Source organism: Oreochromis niloticus, linkage group LG5, assembly GCF_001858045.2.
Source record: "Oreochromis niloticus isolate F11D_XX linkage group LG5, O_niloticus_UMD_NMBU, whole genome shotgun sequence".
Lineage (NCBI taxonomy): Eukaryota > Metazoa > Chordata > Actinopteri > Cichliformes > Cichlidae > Oreochromis > Oreochromis niloticus.
In genome coordinates this window covers 28,055,961-28,070,315 of record NC_031970.2, presented here as the reverse complement: position 1 = coordinate 28,070,315, position 14,355 = coordinate 28,055,961, and the positions used below count along the sequence as shown (strand labels likewise).

Genomic DNA, 14,355 nt, shown 5'->3' with positions numbered 1-14,355 from the left:
AAAATGAATATATAGAATATTATACATGATATGGGACATACAATGCTAGTTATTACATTTAATACAATAATCTAAATTGAAAGCAAACAGCCCCTTAAATTAGAATCTAATTCTTTAAAACTGACTCTCATTTTTCTATACTGTAATGGTGAGAAGTAAAAGAATAAGGTGTCTGAGTGAAATAAAGAAGTTTTATTCTTGGTACTCTTTAACCTTTAATGGGTATCTTTTCTATTCTAATATCACAAGTGATATAGGTCTGAGAATGGTAAGAATGCAGTAAATATTGGTCCAAGCACTGACAGACATTTTCTTTTTTGCTGACAATGTGTAAAAGTATGCTGATATGTTCATTATTTTTGTTTTTGTGTGATATTTAAAGCTTGTGTGCAATAGGCTTTATAGAACAACAATGGAGGCAAAATTTCTTCTCCGAGTTTGTCTCAAAGGCAACACTTCTCCACGGACTTCTTGAAGTTTTACCACTTGTATTTGTGTTGCCCTGTAACAGACAATGCTTAAGGGGTAATGTACAAATACAAAGGTTCTTGTGAGTACAAAACATTGAAATATGGTTGACTGAAGTTGTGCAATGCTACATATTTGTGGCTTTTTTAATGAATAATTCTGCAAGCATATATCTATCCCTCTGTACACGAAGTTCTACTTGTCTGTGAAAACCCATTTTCCTCAGTGGGTCATACTTTAGCCTTTGGGTACCAAAATACCTACAATAAGGTCTTTGTAGTTTGAAGGCTTTACGTGTCAGGACATAATAAAGATCTTCTGGTCCTTAGTGGGTCTTAAAATGAGGTAAATACAACCTCAGATGAGAAACAACACATTACACAGCACCTAGTACCATTATTTATTTAACAAATACTAAGCCAAAGTGCAGAAGCAGTATGTGAAGCAGTAGTGATCATTACTACTACTTCCAAAAGAATAAAGTGTCATGGTTTGACATGGCAGACCGTGGGGATATGGGGAATGGAGGACCCAGGCACGGTGCTCGTAGTACAAGCAGTGCGTTTATTTACATTGATGGAAAAACATGACAATAAATCCCGTGCTCTCCCGACTCCCGTGACGTGTCCTCTTCCCAGTGTTAGTGCTTCTGTCTCCGCTTCTCCGTGATGAGCACCCCGTGCTCGCTGCCCTCTCGTCTCTCGCTACTCCTGGGGACATAAGAGAGAGGCAGCTGTCAGACACACAATAATGCAGGAGACTCAAACTAAGAACTGGTCGAGAGACTAACGTGAAGCCACGCAATGATCCAGCGTCGGAGAGAGCTCCGCCACACTCTCAAGTAGCTCCTCCGACGAGGCCTGATCAGCTGCAGGTGTGTCAAGGTCTTCAGGTGTGGCCAATCACCTGCCAGGGCCACACCCACACACATACCTACGTACACATATCTACAAGCAGGGAGAACGAGGGACAGCAATACAAAATACATACATTATAATATTAGTCCATAACTACTCAGGGTCCCTGGGTCGCTCAGACCCAGGACCCTGACATAAAGAGGGAACGTAGCAAGAAGGTGCTGATAGCCAAATGAGCTTGACTGATTGATTGAACATTGGCAAGTATGACCACCTTTAAAAAAGCTGACATTTTAGCAGATTTCTGGTCTGGAGCATTCAGGTGTGTTTTAATGCAAAGGAAGAAAGCCTTCAGCAGAGATCTTAGAGAAGCAACTGTTGGTGCCCATTAATCTCCAGAAGGTTATAAGGTAATTTTCAAACAATATGAAGTTCATCACTCCACAGTGTATAAGATTATTCACAAGTAGAAAATAAAAGTTGTTCAAAGTTGTTCAAAAGTTGGCTCTGTAGTTACCATGCCGAATGTTAAAGTTCCTCATAGTGCAATTACAAGAGTGAACAAGCATGGCATGATTCCAACAATTTCCCAGCGTCTTCTCTCGAAACAAAAACAAAAAAAGACACATGGCAGCATGGCTTAGGTTTGGAAGTCGTGTCTGAACAAACCACAAAATATCTGGAACACTGTCCTTTGGGCAGACAAAACAACAGTGGAAATCTTTGGGCATAATGTGTACACAGGCCCACAAGCACAGCATGTCAGCACAGACTACTCATTATAACTGGCAAGCATGGTGGTGGAAGGGTAATGATTGGGGCTTGTTTTGCAGTATTCTAGAGTCATATGTGAGGCCAGCTCTCCAACAGCTAAAGATAGAAAAGAAGTTGTGCAGGTGAATGCCAATAAAGCTCAAAGAATTCAAGCTGCATTTTAAAGAACAGTGGGCAAAAATAATAAGATAAGATAAGATAAAATAAGAAGAACTTTATTTATCCCGAGGGAAATTCAAAACATAACATAATGAATAACATAACATAATGATGTAAGCAACAGCTAAATTCATACATCTAAATGTGATTCTACAAGCTATTGAATCGTGGGGTGTACTTTATTTTTAATGCACCACTTCTGCATTTTGGCTTAGTCTTTACAAAATAAATGATGCCATATAATATGTCACGATTTATTCTTTATATGAGCGCTATTTAAATATTTTTAGAAGCTAATAAAAACTGGATGATTTCTTCTATTAGGCCCGGATACATAAAGTTTTAGAGAGAGGGTTTACTTTACCATGACTGCAGATTTTTTTGTGGATAAAGTGTGATTAGATGACCTGCTGCTGTTGGTTCTAAAGTGTAATGACTGTGGATTTAGGCAACTATACTCTACAGAATATAAGCAGATGTTATATAAGCTACTGTATTATGGCTGATTTCTACATCTTAGCCAGCAAAAAATAGCTAAGTGTTATTAAAGCCAGCAGCATACTGAAACACATCTGGGCACTTATTATGAAAAGTTATATAAATTAGCTTTTATTTTCAGTGACCAAACCAAAATTGCATCTACTGTGTTGAACATCCAATCAAATCTGCTAAAAAAAAAAAGTTTTTTTAAGTTTGCTGACTTTGTACACAAATAAGCAGTTTTAAAAGCTTCTACCACCATTTTTGCTGTTCTCCACTGTATTTTCATTTAGATGTCTTTGAGTGCCATAATATCTCTGTTGCTACTCTGGACCCAACTTAACAGCAATCATGGATATCAGAGTCTACCCTGCACCATTGCAACATAGTTCATCTGTAAACTTCAATGTGCAATAATATAAAACAGAGGTTTTGTCTGCATTTACTGTCTGGTGTAACCATAGAATACCATGAAATGATCTTTTACAATATGATAGATAACCAGATAACAACAAAACATAATGAACAGATCCTCTGTTTAAAATGGAATACATTAAAATTCATTGGCATATAACAAATAAGCTTCAAATTTCCAGATTATCAACTGCTACATTTTGAATAGCTTATAAACTGCAACTAATAAAAATGTCACTTGTTTAAAGCTTTTTTCTCTCCAGCTGAGCAAGATGCTGAAATAGTGCAACTTTACTGACATTTGTGTGCATGAAGACAAAATAGGGAAGAGAAGGAAAAAGGATGAGTAGAGTGTGCAAGCAGGACCATGTGGTGACTTAACTGTCTCCATGGTATCAGCTGCAAGAACTGCCGGGCTGCAAAAAGTGAAAAATTGATTGATTGATTGATTGATTGATTGATTGATTGATTGATTAATAATACTTTATTTATCCTGAGGGAAATTGTTCTAAAAATGAGTTGCTTGATGGTACTTTGTATTTAACCATCAGATATACTTATTTAATTACAATACTATTGTATGTTCAATAGTTGGACATCAAAAAATAATTCTAAACTGGGAAGAATTACACTGTGATCTAAATAATTGACCATGGAACATTTAATCAGTGAAAGAAAAGATGCACACACTCGAAAAAGTTGATGGAATGTCTTGAATAAACCCTAGACAGTATAAAACATGCACACAGCCTCCAGGTCGGAAAAATTAAGCCAATGTTAAGATGCCTTAAACCTGCATTTTGACTGAAAGCCCCCAGATGACGAAAGCTTAAGTCATAAAAGACTTTCTATCCTGTAGAGGTCTATGGGAAAATGGCTTTCTGACCTCACTTCTGTAAACAGCTTCCTGTTGGGTTTAATGGTTCAGGAACTCATTCTAAGTCGTACTGAATTAATTCTATTTTGTAAACTTTGTTCCAACCATGTTTCAAAATGAAAAATGATCTCTGCCACAAAACCACACGCTTTCTGACAAGTGAGATGTCATTCATAGGTCTTTAGCCAGTGAGTGTGTTTACACCAAGACCCGCCCCTTATCTATCCTCACAATCAGGTTCGTGCAACCAAAATGGTGATGGCAGGAACACTCATCTCAAGGTTTCAAAGCTCAGAAACCAATGGGTGATATCACAGCAGCTAATCTTTTATATCATTTATTGGATAAAGTTAAAACATCAGCTAAACATCAACATTATCTATGAAATTTGGAATCACATTTTTATGTCATCTCAGGAATACTATTTAAGGATCAAACACTGTGTAATTCACATCATCTGGAAGTCACTGAACTCGGTAGAAGGTGTAACTTTCAAATCCTGGACAGATTTTGACATTCAGATAGTGCCCATATGCTTGTGTTTCTTATGCAGGGTTTAATTTGATATATCATTTGTATGAATGGTGGAAGTTGCCTGCTACATTTATTGCTGCTGTGAGTTCAGCAGCTGCCCCACATGCAAAATTATTCTCATTCACAACCTCGTGGAAGAGCATCATTATCAGGACAATGTAAAAGCATCAACACCATCGTACCTCATGCCTTGCACGCCATTTCACACATCAATCATATGACTGTAATGACTCTATCTCTGACTGCTATGCAACTTCCCTGACATAGTGGAAGTGATGATGCATCAGCTATGTGAGATGATTTCTTTTTGTAATCTGACCAGATGAATGACTGATATGAATCTCAAAGAGTGCAAGCTTCGTTTCTCTTATGCTCTTGTGCTCTCTTCTGCCACACACGTGTGCTAGTGATGCATTTTTCTCTCACTGACACAAAGAACACCCCCCCCCCCCCCCCCCCCCCCCCCATTGCAAGATTAACACACACACACTGTCACACATTCACTCACACATGCAAACTCTTTCTTTCTCTCCCTTTTCTGGCAGTTTTGCGTCAGTGCTAAGACCACAGGGACGGTTGACATTTCACTCTGGCTCCGTTTCCATTCCCTGTGATCACAGCCATGCTGCCTCGCCTCCCTTAAAGGTCACTGTTGTTGTTTGTCAAAATCCCAACAAAAACACACCACGCGATGCTCTTTGTGTGTGTGTGTGTGTGTGTGTGTGTGTGTGTGTGTGTGTGTGTGTGTGTGTGTATGAGACAAACACATAAACTGAGAAAGAGGGAAAGTTTGTGTGTTTAACCTGAAGGATCGTAAAACAAGAGCTGTCAGTCAAATCATATCAATTTTATCCAGACCTAACCATGGTGCGGTGTGTGTGTGCCAGCAGTAGGTGTGATTTCTTCCTTGTCTGGTTGGTCACTGGTTATGTCTCAGTTGTTGTTGCAGGTTTTTTAAATCTGTCCCAATCCTACCAGGAGTGCCAGTCTAGCACAAATTTAGCACAGAAATGTCATCTGGGAAAAAACTCATCTTATATCTTATGAATTACAAGAATAACTCTGTAGCTCTAACATAATTTTACTAGTTTTTCTTAATATCCAGTCTAGTTATAATCAATAAAAAATACCATAGATTTTTCTTTTTTTAATTCTAAAATGTATACAGATAAGCCACAACAGTGATTTAATTGGTGAAAAAATCAAATCAATCTAGTGCAATAATTTGCTCAACTGGCATTATTGAGGATGTAACTTTGAAACACATGACCCACCTAACCATTGTTGCAGACCAAGCACAACCGCTCAAGGCAATGGCACTGCGAAAAAGAAAAAGAAAAAACTGCTTAGGAACTGCTTGAAGATCATGTCAAACTAAACTCTGCAGGATGTTCTGCAATAAGCGACAGCAAAGGAGGCCAAGAAGATGTTTTCTATTAGGGAGCTAGTTATTGAACCACAGCTCTGAGTGAAGTAGGTACTAACAGACTTTTTTGGACATTAAAATTCAAAGAAAAAATACCCTTTGTATTAAAATCAGTGTTGTTTATTTTCTTTTGCTTTCTTTTGTTGTTCCCATGTTAATCCGGTCTTTAACTCTAATGCCATTAGTTGTTTCCAAGTCCAAACTCCGCTTCAGGTCCCAATGTCAAATGAACACTGCAGCATCACTGAGAGTTACAAACTGTCTAAATTCTTTCATCTTAATAAAATGATCAGCGTTGCTGCTTTACCAGGTGTAACAATTAAGTTTAACATACAGGCATCCACGAAAACAGAATTTTTGAAGTTTAACAGAGTCAGAGGTTAGCAGGGAGTTAGCTCGCTAGTTTCCACCCGAACATAATATACCATGTTCTGACTGAGGGATTTCTGAAAAAACATAAACGTATAGCTCTGCTATCACTACCGACATAAATGAAGACCGAAAACTAAACAGCAGTGACTTTTTTAGAGTTACTGAAGTTGGGCTACCTGGTAAATAATGATGTGCTGTGTGGTGGCTAGCTACATAGCTATGGTTAGCATAATATAAACACATTAGCGCAGTGAAGCTAGAGGATGAACGCTAACATTTTTCCATTTGATAAAAGTTAATGTGAGGGTTCCTGATGGTTAGAGACAAACGCAGTCACATGGTAGTATCCTGTAAACAGACCAAACTTCAGTCAGGAGAACAACTGAGATAATCCATCCACAATATGAGGTTAAGTTATTCATTTACTACTACATGGGCTGGGCTGTAGTTACATCATAAGGTTTTAAAAACTGAGCTTTAAACTAAATAGTGGTGATAAAAACTGAGAGAGGCCGACAGTGATCACTGCGTTTTTTTAGGGGCTAATGAAAAGCTATATATAGTAAATAATGGGTGTCTCTTATGATATCAATAATTAAATGTTATGTATTGGAAGGTAACTATTTTTATTTACTGAGCCAAAAACTTTTCTTTGAAATCCACCAGCATCATCATGGTTATGGGTTATGATTATTTTCATATGAGGGAAAAGCCTGAGAGATGTTGCATGCCCAGCTACAAACTCTTGGATGTTTCCAAAATCAGCCACAGGGAATCGGTAGCACATCTGCCAATGCTGTTCCTCCAAGACACTGATGGAAGAAAGGGAGAGGCATCCAGACCGAGGTTGGTCCTGATTGTCTTCTTTGCTCATCTTACCCCACGGCAACTGTAGCTGTCCCTGAATAATGTGTTTTGAGTCCTGTCTGGTAAAAGTAAAGTAAAAGTCTTAATCACACAGCTTATGTGTTACACATTAATGTACTGGACTAATCTAACAGACTTATCTTACTTAATATCCTTATAGGTATATTAACAAGCACAATATTTTTGATAAATGCACTACTGTGCTCAATTCAGTAACTATGTTACATTTATTGCCTTTACAAACATGCCATTGCTTGCGTTCAGCTATCCTATCCACATTGAGTGGATAGAAAGAAAGAAAAACATCAAGCATTTATTTTCCCTCCTGCAAATGTACACTATCATTAGCTGATGTGGCAGGGAGCAAAATGGTAGAGCGTTTTTGATTTTTTTTTTTAAGAGTGGCGATATGGACATTCCTTTTATTTTCATGTACAAAACAGTATAATTGCAAAGTGCAAACTACATCCAGGACTGAAATAACTGCATGCTAGCAGAACATCGGCTCTTTGCAAACATCCGAATAGAGAACATGCTAACACAAAGCTAGCAAAGAACGCAACGTCATTGCCGGCACCCAGAGCCTGATCTTCAACAGGTAACAACAGGAGTAATGAACAGTCAGAAATGCAGCATTGTAGCCTCAGTGTTTCTACAGATAAACTGCAGTAATAGTTGCTTTGAAGTTTATGGGCTGGTTTTCAATTTTGCTTTGTGTTGTCAGCTTTGTGTTCATGTCTCAACTCTAAAAGAAAGATCGTTTGTATTTCATCATTAGGATAGGGATTTGTGTGATCATGTGGGACTGTAGCTTCAGGTTTATGTTGTTAAATGGTAATTATGTGACAGTGTGTGTCATGCCACATTATAAAGTATTGTAATGAGTAGTGTAACAGGGAGTAATTAAGTAATGTAACACATTACTTTTCTTAACTAATGTATATCTTTTTGTATTTTTGTATTTTTTCAGCACAGTGTTAGCTGTAGATTCTGGACTTATATTGATGATGAAAAAATAGAACTTTGTTGATTTCGTGAAGTAATTAAAATCACGATTGGGTGCATTTGGTTTTCAGGTTTTATACAAATGAAGACAAAAATGATTACTAACAATTTCTTTACACAGACAAAACCAAGGTAAAGAGTGGGCTGTATGTACAACAGATAGAAGAGTATTTTCTAATGTTAATTATTAAAAACATGACGTTAGGTACACATATAAATTTATTGTCTATTAGAGTTTTTAAATAATACTATGTGGGTAGTTGTGGTATTGACATTATTATTAGAGCCAGGGTAAAATTTAGATTAGTATGACTAATTCATGCAAGTGCATGGGCTGATTTTTGCTGTGTACAGTCCGGCACCAAATTATGTCGTTAGCACAAGATGGCAACGTCCACATCAGCAATGGGTGCTGGCTGATTGGATCAAGCTACAGTAGGTGGATGTTCCATTTTATTTCGATGTGATGCGATGTGAAGGCTGCTCTGTCGTAATCAGTTATGACATAACTATTAATAGCCTGACCATCTGCAGGCACAGGCACTGGTCCCACCAAAAAAAAATATTTTTCCACAAGTTTCCCCTCTATATGCACAATTTGACTAAAATGAACAATGGTTTTCAGCCTTGTAGTAACCAATCACCAGTCACAAGTCAACATAGTATTCTTTTCAGATAACACCAACTATTTTCATGTGTATTCAAACTTTCATGTGCTTATGATATTGTAATGCTTTAATCTACAAGCAGTATTAATGTAATATATTATACCCGATGTGTTCCACTTGTAGAAGATTTTGCATTAATAACTTTTTTTTTTAGGTGTGTTAAGGGGCATCCATTATGTATAGCAATATCTTAATTTTGTCAGTCTAGTATCCAGACTGGATAAGATAAGCAGAGCACTGTTAAAGACTGTTGAACTAGCATTTAATAACATTTTTACACATTATATTGTGTTTTCTGTTATAATCATGGAAATAGAAATCAGTAGTGATCTGTGTTAGAGCATTTGCAGCTTGCACTTGAATGTGAACTGGAGCTACATGTTCTTGTGAAAGAATCTGAGGTGCTACGGTACCCATTTTAATTGTCTCTCACATAATAAATAGAATGCAAATAAGGCGCAATAACTCATCACATCAAATTCATATTCAGCAGTTGGACTTTTTTGTTCTCACATGCACATCAGGCAGATAATGTCTAGGAAAGTTCAGTGCATGTGTAAATCCAGCTTAAGTTATAGTACTTTAATATCAATCCTCCTGACTGGGCATGGGCACATAACAGGGTACTTTTTTGGATTTTAAAAATGTTGTTTTGTTTTGTTTGAGCACTACTACAAGAACTCTTAACCAAAAATACATTTAGCATCCAAGATTCCTCGTTTTTGCTAAACAGGTCAAAGTTTAAATCGGCAGTCGGTTTATGCAAACCTTTTAAAAAAGCAATGAATATTTTCTTGAAAAAAATATTGGATATTGTTTTAAAAAATAGTTTCCTTTTAATTTTCCCACAATGAATTCAAATTATCATCATTAAATAACAGCATTTAGTTGAATTCTGAAGAAACATTTCTACTCATTTCTGCCTAATTGCTAACATTGAATGAAGAATAATTACAGTAATTGGTAGCCAGCATTCCAAGTGTATTTGCATTTGCCACGTTATGACTCACCAAGTCTTTATATTCATAATCAACTGTTTTATTTACCCTTTTTATGTCATTTTAGTTAAAAGGATCTTTGAAAGAAAAATGTCCACAAAAAACAGGAGCACATTATTAAGTATAAATCATAGGGGTTTAGAAAATTAATGAATACTTTTCACTGAAGCAGTAATTTAGTTTGGGGGTCTAATGCTACTCTTTGTGCATGTGCTGCTGTTGTACGCACAGCAGCAGTAGCCTTAGGCGGTTAAGATTTGGGTAGCATTGTACTGTTTTGTTCCTGTTCACTCTCTCTACACACCTGAGGGGGAACTATGATGTACATGTCTCATATAACTTTAAATTTAATCTGGTGTTTTTCTTATCAAACAGATAGGGCAATGTTACCTGTAAAAAAGGATTTCTATTATAGTTAGGGTAAGCTGACAACAATGCGCACATATGTGTGTAACTGCCATGTATAGTCACATTTTCTTTCAACACATTGATTTAAATCCAATGATGATTTCTTATGGATGTTTCTTGTACAGAGACAGCAAGACTGAGAGAAAGGGGGAGAGAGCGAGAGAGAGAGAAATGGAGAGTGAACACAACTCAGCCCAAAGTGCCTTGAAAAAAATGAAGAAGGGGAAAAAAAAACAATTCAGATGACTGATTGACACAGCACCCAATTCATCACAATGAGAGATGGTGGAAAGTATCTGACAACCAAAAACCACAGTTGGAAGGTAAACATGCACACACTGCGCTTGCACACAGAAACCAACATAATCGGGTGCATGAATGCACACACACACACGAACGCACGCGCTCATGCACGAACGTCACAATAGTTCAATAGCTATTACACTGTAGCTTTGTACAAATCTGGTATCAATGATTTGCTGCAAACAAAAAAAAGTGTCCGCACTGTTGTGCCTTTGTATGCATGTGTGATTTGTGTGAGTGCACGTGCAGCAGCAGGCTTGTGTGTCTCTCCCCACCTCTCCCACCCCTCTGTCGCTCACGTCCATAGCCATTAGTGAGGCGGCCGTTGAGGCTGCCTTGTTTTGACAGATGCTCACTGTGTCCAAATGCATCTCAGAGGACGTTATGGCGCTTGTCACACTCACCCACCCTCTCTCACTCTTTCTCTCTATTTCTTCCCTCGTCTTCTTTACTCTTACTTTTTCTGCTCTTCCTTGACCCATTCATGGGTTCAAATACAGTATTCTTGGTCCACTCTTGGTAGTAGTGCTGATATATTATTCAATGTGCCCTGCACTCATTTTCCTAACCCCAGTACATATCTATGTCTTCCTATATGATATTACTGTGATATATCCATATAACTCATAAGTCAAGGTTACCACTGTGTGTGCACTCAGGCGCTCCGAGCCCCTCAAGGCCTAGATGTGGATGAACTGTAGTGAACTGAGTGGCAGGTCAGCCTTTCATTGTTTCTTTCGTGGACGTTGGGTTTTGAAGAAGTAGGGGGAGGGTGAATAGAGTACGAGGCAGAGACGGTCTCTTGGTCATTCAAGGAGCCCCCTGCCACAGTGCTGTCTCAATGCTAATCTACCTGGACACAATGAGGCTACTGCTAAAGCAGACGTCCTATTGGCTTTAGGACAGAAAAAGAAGCTAGTCTGGGATGTAGAAAGAAATATAATCCTATGTATAGTAACCAGTGGGTGTAATCGGATTACATCTTTCTTTAAAACAGTAATGTAATGCACTATTGTGCTGTATTCAGTAATAAGTTGTACTTGTTGTTACCTGAGTTTCAACGATTTTTTAATTATCTGCACATTGGGTGGGTAGAACGAAAAAACATACAACATGCCTTATTATTTCTCTGCACTTGTGTTACAAGCAGCTAAGGACAAGAGCCCAATGTTAAAGTGCAAACTGTGTTCAAGATCTGCATTCTACTGCCAGCACATCAGTTGATGCAAGCATCTGCGCAGACAGCATGCTAACACCAAGCTAGCGAAGAACCCAGAGTGAGGCTGAGTGTATGGTGACCCCAGTCCAGTCCAGCGATTTTATACCTTTACTTTGTGTTTTCAGCTTTGTGTTCCAACATAAACACTAAAAGAACGTGTTTGTGTGTTTGTCCTCTTTCTGGCAGTGTAAGGTTTGTAAGTGGTAGTTCCGTGACAATGCATTTCAGGACATGTTAAGGAGTAATACAAAAACAGTGTGTCAAGTATTGCAGTGGGTTACTTTTTCTTTTTCTTTTCTGTAGTTCAGTAATGTAATGCATTACATGTATTATTAATGTAGAATAAATAATGTGTTTAATAGATTAGTTTTTTAAAGTAAGGGCCCCAACACTGGTAGTGACATGCTTAATAAAAACTTGACAAGATAAACCATAATAAGCTCACCAGGATTATGAAAACTTTACCTTTTGATGCTAAATGTGAAGTAAAATGTAACATGAGCACACATTCTGACTGACTGACTGAATAGACTTTGAAGCTGAAGAATGTGACATGAGTTATTAGGTCCTGTGAAGTGGGAGCACCTGCACGTGTCACACGGTAAACAAAGCTGCTTGTCATCAGGTGTAGTGCTAGTGGCATGTCAGACTGCTACCGCAAGAACTGCTGAATCCAGGCCATACGAATATTTGAAGACTTGTGTATTTATTTGTTTTATGAGCAAATCAGTCAATATTGTGAAAGGAAAAAATCTTGCTCCTTAAAGCAACTTCTTATGATACCTTAAGTGAGAAAATAATCATGCGTAATAGAAATCTGTCCATAATATTAATCTAGCATTTGGAATTTGGAAATAATTCTTTATTTAGCTTGGGATCGGCTGCATGGGTGGGTTAAGAGTGTTAGGGTACCTGGGTCGTTGACCCAGTGTTTTCAGTTTTGTACCTTTATTTGTGTTCTCATCTTGGTTTATTACTGTGAATGTTCTGGTTTCTGTTTTGCATTTCTATTTTCCCCGGTTCATCTTGGTTTGTGATTTTGTAGTTGTTAAGTTTGGGTTTCCATACTCCCTCTGTTCTGTGTCCAGTCGGTGTCTGTGTCTGCCCTGGTCCCACGTCTCTGTTCCCTCTGTTGCAGTGTCTGCTTGTGAGTCTGTGACTGTAAGTCCAGTCTGTGTTTCCTGTTTTACTTTGAAAGTCCGTGTCTCATGTTAATGTGTCTGCTGTTACTTCCTTTGTCTCGTCAGCCCTGATTTGCCTCAGCTGTGTTTCCCTCCTGTCTCCCATTCACTGATTGCTTCCTCTGTATTTTCCTTTGTCTGTGTTGCGATCTACCCTCATTCAGTACTGTGTGTTCTGTTTACTAGCCTGGTTAGTTTTTGTATTTTTTCAGTTTAGTTTTTGGTCCGGTTCACCATTAAAGCTGTTTTCGAGTTCACCTTTTTCGTTTCTGAGAGTCTGCACTTTGGGTCCACCATTCCATTTCTACTTGCACACAGCCTTCACTTGACAAAGAGGAGTTTCTAGTGAAGGAAAAACACTCAGAGGAGCTCATTTAAAAGGCATAAGAAAATCATTAGATGCAAAACAACTTTCATTTTACCTCCGAAGAAATTCTGAGTGAGAACTGCTCTACGGTACCCACTGGTAACAAACCGCAAAATATGTCCATGCCAAAGTCCCCATGGCTTATAGATTCGTGCTTATCAGCTGTCTATCAGTTAGGTCTTTCTCCCCCAAATCATGCATTCAAATCTAGAAAGATGACAGTTCCTCATGCTTGTAGATCAATATATGTGTTTGCCCTAGAGGGAGTTGAATCTGTTTGTAACAAGTCATACTGAAACCAAAAAAATTCCACTATTTTTGAAACCTGGTGGTATTTTTCAAACTTTATGGGGTCTAGATTGTTAATAAGGACAAAAATGTTTGGAAGAAGTCCAATAATGAGAAAGATAGCTACAACTGGCTACCGTGAAGCGGCTCCGATGTAATCCCACAGGGCAATTGTTTTCCCAGGTTCAGATTGTTGAGCAAAACGTTAACAAAAGATCCCAACAGGGACAGACCAGTACCTCTGCAAAAGTTACATAGTTACAGAAAATGTAGATGTTGTTATTGAAAAAAACAACAAAGACAAAATGGTTTATGGGTGCAGATTTCTGAGTTGTGGCAACACAATGACACACTACCCTTCACAAAATGGCCTGGCCTGCATTTGTATAGCGCTTTACTTTACACTACATTCAGTCATTCACACACTGGCAATGGCAAGCTACATTGTAGCCACAGCTGCCCTGGGGCGCACTGACAGAGGCGAGGCTGCCGGACACTGGCGCCACCGGGCCCTCTGACCACCACCAGTAGGCAAACATGGGGTTAGTATCTTGCCCAAGGATATTTGGCATGCAGCCAGGAGGCAGCCTGGGATCGAACCACCAACCTTCTGATTAGTGGCTGACCTGCTCTGCCACCTGAGCTACAGCCACCCCACAAAGCTTTTGCAGAGTAACTTTGGGCAATAGG

General features: G+C 38.4%; 2 long non-coding RNA genes across 2 annotated transcripts; one reads left to right on the top strand and one right to left on the bottom strand.

Annotated features, from left to right (window-relative positions):
- Positions 1-1,015: 1,015 nt before the first annotated feature.
- Positions 1,016-5,004, bottom strand: LOC112846952 (uncharacterized). Its single transcript, XR_003220179.1, has 2 exons — positions 1,259-5,004; positions 1,016-1,178 (listed from the first exon to the last, which is right to left on the bottom strand). It is a non-coding gene; the product is annotated as an uncharacterized LOC112846952 (long non-coding RNA).
- A 24-nt stretch (positions 5,005-5,028) lies between these two features.
- On the top strand, positions 5,029-14,102 carry LOC102081766 (uncharacterized). Its single transcript, XR_003220178.1, has 3 exons — positions 5,029-10,630; positions 11,270-11,326; positions 11,761-14,102. It is a non-coding gene; the product is annotated as an uncharacterized LOC102081766 (long non-coding RNA).
- Positions 14,103-14,355: the final 253 nt, after the last annotated feature.